Raw genomic sequence first — 9263 nt, forward strand, 5'->3', positions numbered from 1 at the left:
CCTCTGCTCAGGAAAACACAGCGTTTGCTCCAGTGCTCCATCCACCTCGGGCCCCTCCATCCCTGTGTCCTGCCGGGGGCCCTTCGGGAACAGCCAGATGGAGCTTCTCAGGGGATGAGGGCACAGGGCACAGCTCCCGGGACACGCGGGGGTCGCAGGACCCGGGGCATCTCCATCCCGGGGGCTGCTCCGGGCCGCCCCCCCGGGGCCGCGATCCCGGGCGGCGGCGACATCCCGCCGCGTCCCACTAGATGGAGCGACAGACCCAGCCTGGAGCCGCCGCCGGGCGAGCCCCGCTCCCCCCCAGCCTCCCAGGTCCCAGCTGCGGGGTCCCCCGGTGCCCGGGGGGCTGCGAGGTTCGCCCCCACCCCAGCAGGAGCCAGTCCCGTCCCCGCATCTTCCCCCGGGAGCAAAAGGGCTGTGCCGGGGGAACAGCCCAGGGTGGGCTCGCACCTACCGCGGGTGCTCAGAGAGGCAGCCAAGGCATCGAGTAGATGCTTCGCCACGTGGGAGTGGGTTTTGCCCAGTGTTGTGAGCTGAAACTCTTCACTTGGCGCAGGGGGAGGAGAAGAGGTGATGGGAGAGCCCTGGGAAGGAAATGAACGAAGGAGAAGGGGATGAAAGGGAAACAGGGAGGGAATGGAATGGGGCCACGCTGATGAAGTAAATCCATGTTGCAGAGAAGTTCCCTTTTCTATCCACATGGCCCCATGATGGAGCACAGCAGGATGGAAACAACTGCCCTGTTTCAGGACGCAAAATGGAGCCAAGGTGCCACGGTAGCCCAGGGTACCAGTGGGGAGGTTAGAGCTGTCCCCTTCCCTGGCTCGACAGGAGACCAAGAGAGAAGGGCCAAGGATGAGGGAAAGGAAGGAGACTGGGAAGGGAAGAAACCATGGATGGAGCTGTCAGGGCTCTGGGAGATTCTCCAGGGCTCCAGCTCTACCTGTGAGCTGCAGGGCTGGAGAGGACACAGCCTACTTGGGAAGAAATGAGGAGGTCAGAGGATTTTGAGGCACTACTCCTAGTGCCAGAAAAGGAAGAATCAGAGCAGGAAGGAGGGAGGAAAGAAGAGGAAGAACTCAGTGCTCTATCTGCAGCCAGGACTGCCCCAGACCTGTAAGGCAGCTCCACTTTGCTATTTAAAACCTGTCCAGGGAGTGCTAATGAACCTGGCTAATGAGCACCAGCCTGGCTCACCCTCACCCCAAATCACCTTGCAGCTATGCAGAGCCCCTGGGGAAGGGGTTGTTTGTGTGATGTGGAGGGGATGTGGGTGTGCTACAGCCCACCTTGAGCAGGAGGAGACTTGGGCAGCTCTGGGGTGTACACCCCAGTGCCCAGGGACCCCCAGATGGCTGCTGCAGCCTGTGTGCTTCCCCTGGAGTAGCCCAATCCCAGATTGCATCATCACCACAGTTTTGCTGAATGTGCCATTCTTTCCCCTGCCCCAGCTTGTCTCCAAGGGACCTGAGCCTCCTCTGCTTCGCCCTTGCAATCCTGGGAAGAGGAGCATGGGCAAAGGCAAAGGCTGTGACCACAGAAGAGGTTCAGCAGAGACAGACGGAAACCTGGTGGCTGGCAGATCCCATCCTGTCCAAATAGACAGGGGGGCCAAGTGCCACCAGGGTCTGGACACACCTGATGTGTCCCAGCCCGGGGAGGGGCAGGTGGCAGTGATGATGCTACACTCCAGAAAGCCAAACTTCCCTGAGCTGCAGCCTGGACCAGGACTGATTTTAGGTACAAAAACCAGAGGATCTGGGACAAGGGTGTGATGTGTCTGACTTCAGCAGCACCAGCAGCCTCTCCTGTGCTGCAGGAGGTGCAGAGGCCTTGGGGTCTCTCCAGACTCCTCCACAACCCTCACAGCACTCCTGCCCAGCCCTGTGGGGTGTGGGGGCTGGCAGGAAGGAGCCCCTGTCCTTGCCCAGGGTGTGCATCTCACCTCACCACAGAGGAGAGCCAGGCAGTGCCAGGGCTGGCAGGCGCTGCAGTGGGAGCACAGCCAGGGGGTTATTAATAACCTGCTGAGTCAGGGGGGGCTCTTGGGTTTCAGGATCACAAGACACAGACGCCGAGCGGCTCAGATGGATCTCCCTCATTCCTACTTTTTACATTGACAGGAACAACTGCTAACCCAGCCTTGCTCTATCTGCAGGGCAGCCTGGCCCCATCCTGAAAGTCACTGCAAAGATACAGGATGAGGACTGGAGCTGCTACATCCCCAAAATACAAGAGCTGCCCTAAAGGAATTAAACAGAGGGCAGGGCTGAGACACACAGCGTTGATCAGCTGTGTTAGGAGATAGCAGCCATACCAGCCCTGTTCCCACCAGTATAAACAAACCACATCAGGGAGAGAAAAATGAGTACCACAGGCTTCCCATCCTGCTTCCCTGCAGAGTCCTCTCTGTAACCCCCAAAAATGCTGGGCCGGGCATGCTGCTCCTACCCAAAGGGATGGAGGCAAGGAGGTTGTGAGATGCAAAGAGAATTCGGAGAATCTTGCAGACACACACATTGTACTGTCTAATTCCAAGAGTTTTGCAGGAGGTGAAAAGCCTCAGGGCAGCTCTAGCAAGGGTGAGACAGGATCAGCTCTCCCAGCATTGTCCCATCCTGGCTGCCACAGGTCACCTGGGTTCCTCTTCAAGCTCTTGACATCATCATACAGACAGGCTGAGGTCTGCTCTGGGATGGCAACACCTTATGCACCACTATGGAAAAGTAGCCTGTGATGTGGAACAGATTAACTTTCAGATGCAGCAGCCCGTGGTAGCAGCGTGCATTGCAACCGAGCAGTTTCTGCAGCAAATACTGTGCAAGAGCAGCTGGAGTGGCAAAAGCCATCCCCAGGTCTGAGCCTGCCCCTCGGGGGTGCTGTCAGAGCAGTGGGGGGGCAGGGACCCCTCGCATGCACGTGAGCTCCCATCGCTCGCTGCTCTGTGTGCTGGGATCCAACTTCCCAGAGCTCTTTAGGGCCCTACAACACACAGGTGTGGGGTTGCTGCCCTGTGGTTTTGCCTGGCCCCACTCCCCTTTCCCCATCCTACCCATGGGAGTGCTGGAACACCCACTGGAAGGGAGAGCACCCCTGCTTTTGCTGGCAGTGTGCTCCAGGCTGGCAACATCTCCACCAGCTATTTTTTCACCCAGGACAGGACCAAAATTAGTCTGTCCCACCCCTCCCCAGCAGCTGTTACAGACATCACCCCGGCCACGCTGGTGTTCCCTGGCCCCTCTGCTGTCACAGTGCTCAAACCCCGGCGCCTGCAATTGCTGTTGCTGTAGCTGCCACTTGCAGTGGCTGAAATAAGTGAAGTGCTGAAGCTCTGCTGTGTCCCCAGAGAGGTCTCATTTGGTTGTATCAGGCTGTCTGAGCTGCTGAGCCCCGTTCATTTCAATTAGCCCGATAGCTCTCCAATCCTATTTACCTTTATGAATGTGTGAGCATCTCGCTGCTTCCCACAGCAGTGCAGATTAAAGGGTGAGTGAGGAATACATGCCATGTGATATCAGACAATACACCCATTTCGAGGCCGACCCACAGCAGTGTATTTCCTGCAGTGAGTAAACTGAGACACAGATAAAGCCGTATGGAAGGGACACCGAGCTGGGAGCAGCCTGCAGGGCTAACCCACAGATTAGCCACCAACCCAGTCTATGCCTTTTGGTTTTAAACAAAGCATTTTACCCTTCAGGCGATGCATCTTTTGGCAGATAAAAGATGCACTTCTTGGCAGAAAAGCCTGGAAAGGCTGTAGTCCCACAAGACTCCTTTTTGACTAGGTGCTCCCTCCCAGCAGGACCTGTCCTTAGGTCCATGTTCCTCACTTGGATTTTAACAATCATTTACCATCTCAACACATTCCAACACTTAAATAGGCTCCTTGAGAGGGAGAGATAAGGTATCAGCTTTCCTGTTCATCTTGCCAGTCTGTCTGCAGCAGATAAGCATGTTGGGCAGCAGGAAAAAGGTTATCTAGAAAGGAAGCTGAGCAACGGTTGCTGTTGTTGCAGGAGGCTTTGAAAAAAAGTCACCCCACCAGGAATCCCACAAGCCATACAAGCCCTTCCCGGCGGGACATGATTGATGGTTGGAGTCCAGCTGTGCCTTCCTCCCGGGGTGGGAGGCATCTTCCCATCCGGTGAGGGCAGAGCTGCCGAGGTCGTGCTCTCCCAGGGAAGGTCACACCAGAGGCAGGTGCCCAAAAACCTGTTGCTTTCCCTCTCTCCTGCCCTGCCCCTGCTCCGAGGAGCAGCAACTGCAGGGGTTTGGGTTGGTGTTCCTGCTGCCCCTTCAGCACATTTTGAATGCTTCTGGGCTGAGGAATCTGCAAGAGGGAACTTTTCTGCCCAAAGCTGAGGAACTGCTGTTCTGAGTTGTGCATGGGATCCCTGGAAATCAGCACTGATCTCTCACCCATCAGCAAGGAGCAACAATAGGAAAGAGTTTCTGAGAATTCCCAGCCTTTCTTAACCCAAGTATCACTTTGCTTTTGGGGATGGGAGAGGAGAAACAAGCCAATTTACCACCTAGTGAAAGATGTGCCTTTGTGATTTCATCTTCCCACCTGTACTTTGTTTGCTTGTTTGCAGATGTAGAAATTATCTCTGTCAGCTAGAAAAAACCCCAAACCAAACCACACCAAACAAACAAACAAACAAAACAAACAAAAAAACCCCAAAACAAAACAAAAAACCAACAAAACAAAACAAAACAAAAAAGAGAACAAAGAATAGAAAAAACAGCCATTTACAGTCAAATTCCCAGACCCTGCTTTCTTGTTATCACCCAGGGACAAAAGACCCCGGGTTACAGACCTGCTGGTTCAGGAAATGTTCTGAATCAGGGACTGCAGAACGATAACTGGAGCAAATCCTGCCAGGAAGTGCTCTGAATCCACTCAGCCACCTTCTCTTCCCTCTGGACGTGCCGCCTCCCTCCTGCCTTCCCACCCAAGACATCCTCACCGCATCCCTCCCCATGCTCCTCTATTTTGCTGATTCCCATTAATCTGTGTTTTATATAACCCCTGGCTTGTGCTGGACACAAAAGTGATGCATTACCATGCTATTAATACACAACCTAAGGTTTAGGATTTAGAGAACATAAAACTCCCTTTGCAGCCAGGGGATGCAATCCATGACAAACCAGCGCTGGCAGCTCCAAGGTGCAAATCCCAGTGGAGAGAGGGCATCAGCTCTGGGTGCAGTGGACCCACACCCAGATATCAGAGGCTGATTCCCTAATCACAACTGCTTTGAGTGTGTTTAAGTACTGCACAGCTCCTTGGCTGGAAGCAAACATCACCGAATGTCCAGGGCATTCTGGGCAAGTGTTTCGTGAACATCCATCACTGTAGCTCTCAGCTTCTGTTCCCACTGCTCTTATTTTAATTAATTTCTGCAGGTCCAACTTTCCAGCACTGATGGTCTTGCACAAGGCTGCTGGTCCTGGGAGAAGAGAGGAAGTGAGAGAGGGTCCCCTGGGCGAGGTTGTACTGAGGGGATGGGAACTCAGGGCGGGTTCTGGTGAGTGGAATCCAGCTGCACCTGTTTGAAATGCATTAGAAAAACCGGAGATATCCCTGTGCAAAGCCCACCCCATCCTTGGGAGAGGCTCAGAGGAACCACAGTGGAAAGGGAAGAGCACTGGCATTTCCAATGGCCCTGAGCCCACATGCTGGCCAGCAGCATTTGCCGCAGGGCTCCTACACGTGACCCCACTCACCCACTTGCTCTGGAGCCGCCTGGGTGCTCGAACCAATTTGTCCCAACACTGCAATTAGCAGTTCATCACGGCCAGGCTGTGAACAAAGCACTGTAATACCACCCAGCCTGCTAAGAACCAGGTATTTTCCAGGGGAAGCCCTGCTTTTGGGGGGGCTGGGGACCCCCCGGCCATTCAGCATCTTCTCCCTGCAGAGGGGCTTGCTTGGGCTCAGCTCAGCCTCGCTCAGGCTGCGAGAGGTTAATGGATTTCAAGCGACTCCTGTGATTAACTTTTCCTAAATCTCCAATTTTTTCGTGCTTTCTATTTTTATAAAAAAAAAAAAAAGGGAGGGAGGCGGTATTTACAAGGGATTTCACTCAAATAATGAAATAAATGTGATCAGCCGAGGGACCTTTAATCCGCTTTGACTCTTGCGTCCTGGGGAACGAAAGAGCACGAAGACCTTTGCTGCTCCGAGTCCCAGCGAGGCAGGGAGTGAAACAACCCCATCCCTGCCTGTCTGGAGGACAGAGCCCCAGCAACACCTTAAATCAAGCACTATATGCAGATATAGGCACATCAGCCAGGGACTCTGGGGTCAACACGAGAGAAAAACATTTGCAGCCAACGTGTCCATCCTGGGGTGAACTACAGCCACACCTGTGCTACCACAGGGAGACCTTGTGTAACAGCCTTCCTAATTCCCCCTGAATCCTCAAATCTGCCAACCTGCCCTCCCAGTCCATCCAACCCACACTGCCCCCCACATCAGCTGCCTCATCCTGGGAAGGACACGGATCCCAGGGACAGCACAGAGGACCCTCCATGACAGAGAGGGCAGCACAGCCCTGATGTGTGAAGGGGTTTGTCCCACCTTCCTTTCAGCACAACCCCAGCCACAAATGTACAAAACAGCTTGTTGGAAAAAAAACCCACCAGCTTAGGTTGAGGAGGGGAGAACTAAACCCCCCAGCCGTGATTCCCACATATGCCTGAAGATATAATCCAGATTTGCTACTTGCCCTGACCCTGGCACCCTTTTTTTTTTTTTTTATTTAATAAATTAAAATCTCTTTTTGCTGCTGAGCATAATCAGCATTAGGGTGAGGGGAGGAGGGGCCTTTCACTGTCTGCCAAAGAATCACAAACCAAATCACTGTCACCACAGCCTGGGACTCTCCCTGTGGCACTTTGGGAGTGCTGATGGCAGCAGCCCCCAACCCGTGGGGGTTGAGATCCCTTGGCTGATCACATTTATTTAATTATTGCCTCCTCTAAGGCACTTTCTTAATTAATCTGCTAGATGAACTGAAAGGCAGAAGATGCCATGGTCAGGGTTTGTTTGTTCCTCCTGGTTGGAAAGGTCTTGGCTTGGAAGGATCACTCCTCCCAGTCCTCATGCTGAGCCCTGCATAGCTGAATTTGGGGATCTAAAGGTTCAGGGAAAACACTCACATTCCTGGGCAATCCTGAGGGATTGCCAGTGTCCAGTGTCCTGCCCTGGCTCACCCAGGACAGATGGGGCCAAACCTCTGCGTGAGCATCAGCAGGAGCTCCAGGAGAGTGCAGAGCGAGGCATAAACATGCCTCAGCCACTGGCTTACATGTAACACATGCCTGCAAAACCCACTGGTGTTTTCTCAGAGCCACTGCTAAATCCAAGGTCAGTGGAGAGCAGAGCCAGGTGATGCTCCAGCACATTACACAGAAGGCCACATTCTGACAGTGCTGCTGGGGCTGAGACCCAGCCCTATCCCTCTGACACCTTCTGAGGGGGGAGAAAACCCTCCTCAGACCACAGAGCTTTATGGACAGGCAAGCTGCACCCATGCTCCTCCTCACAAGCAGCAACCAAGGGCTGAAAGGCAGATGGCATCCGCACAGTTCTAGAGCCCAAAGACCGGAGTGACTGTCCTTTCCCTCACACTGCTGTGCCCTTCTTGCCTCTGATCTGGCCCTGGATATCTGTGAGTGCAGCACTGGGCATGGAATCCCTCCCCACGCTGCCTCCTGGCTCCCCCAGCACAGCCCAAGGTCATGTCACTGGGACTGAAAGCTGAGGACAGTCACCGCAGGTTGTACCTTGTCAGTGGCAGAGCCGAGTTGTTCCATCACTGCTCCCCACATGCCCCTGCCCACACAGTTGTGTCCCAGAGGGGCTGGGCTGGGGGACTCCTGCCTCCCTCCTGGAGGTGATATGTAGCCCAGCCACAGCCTGTCCTGCTTATTGGGTGACAGGGACTGGCAGGGACAGGGGACACGGTGCCTGCCATCCCTCGCTGTTGCTATAGAGACAGAAGCTGCTTTTCTCCACAGAAACACTGGTTGTTTCTGAGTGGTACCTTCGGCATGGCAGCAGCTGGAGAGAGGGACATGGGATGGCTTGCCTTGCTGGGAGGGCAGCCATGGCCAAGGCAAGGCTCTGCCAGGTCTTTCCCAGTGCCTCTGTGCCCAGATCTACACTCACCTTGTGGGATCTCTCCCCAGACCCTCCCTGCAGCAAGAACGGAGCACTGGGATCCCCCACTCTGGGCACTGAAGTGCTGGGGGAGAAAAGGGACACAGGCTACAGGAAGGCTGAGGAGGAAAACTCCCCAGAGAAACTCTGTGTGGGAGAAAGTCTCATACTGTGAATCCCAACTTACCCCCCTGGATCACTGCAACTCACCTCTCTCTGCTCTCCTGCCTTGCTTTGCAACCACGTGCTGGGGTGAGACCAGCTCAGCTGATCTAACCCACCATGGCAGTTTCTCCAGGCCACGCTCTCCTGATTACACCAGCAAGGACCAGGATAACTCCTCCAAAGCCATGCTGCCATCCTGGATATACCAGGAGAAGATAACATAAGTGCAAGAAAACCCTAACCCAGCAACATGCCTGTAGATTCATCCAGCCTATTTGCAAAGGCTCAGTAAATCCTGGAAATACAAAGTCAGAGCTTCCCACAAAGCCATCAGGGCAAAGTCCTCCCCTGTTCCCTATCCCTTCAGGAACCCACCATCTCCAGCTACACATAGGTGCGTCACACACCATCAGAGCCCAGTGACGTGCCTCCATCCTTCCTGGGGGTGAGGATAAACTCTGCCAAGTGCAACAATGCCTGGAGGGAAGAAAAATCACCACAGCTCACTTCTTCACATAAATCTTCGCAGGAGAAGGATATTGGCAAGGAAAAGCCCTGAGGGAGGGAGGCACATCTCTGCTCCCACCCGCGGCAGCAGGAGGGGAGCTGGGCAGCACCCACCACCCCCTGCTGCTGCACCAACCTCCAGGGAGAGCCACTGAGACCCTGAGCTCTCCCCTTTCCTGAAAAAAACGCAGTGACAGCCCTTCCCAAGGGACAGCCCATCCGTGAGCTCCGTGGGAGGCTCGTCTTCAAAGGACATGGTCGCCTTCCTTACCACGCTTCTGCTCCAGCCTCGGAGCCGGCAGCGCGGGAAGTCGGCAGCTCCCAGGGCTCTGTGCTGACATCCCAGCTGGAGACGCATGCCAGGGATAGATTATCTGGTTTGCTTCTTTTCATATTAATCATCAAAGAGTAACAA

The 9263-nt window shown here is 54.5% G+C and overlaps 1 long non-coding RNA gene across 1 annotated transcript; it reads right to left on the minus strand.

Moving 5' to 3' along the window:
• Positions 1 to 4990: 4990 nt before the first annotated feature.
• On the minus strand, positions 4991 to 9219 carry LOC108639984. Its single transcript, XR_001920864.2, has 4 exons — positions 9120 to 9219; positions 8717 to 8818; positions 8387 to 8537; positions 4991 to 5459 (listed from the first exon to the last, which is right to left on the minus strand). It is a non-coding gene; the product is annotated as an uncharacterized LOC108639984 (long non-coding RNA).
• Positions 9220 to 9263: the final 44 nt, after the last annotated feature.

The sequence above is a fragment of the Manacus vitellinus genome, unplaced genomic scaffold, assembly GCF_001715985.3.
Source record: "Manacus vitellinus isolate BGI_N305 unplaced genomic scaffold, ASM171598v3 scaffold_27_pilon, whole genome shotgun sequence".
In the NCBI taxonomy this organism is placed as follows: Eukaryota; Metazoa; Chordata; class Aves; order Passeriformes; family Pipridae; genus Manacus; species Manacus vitellinus.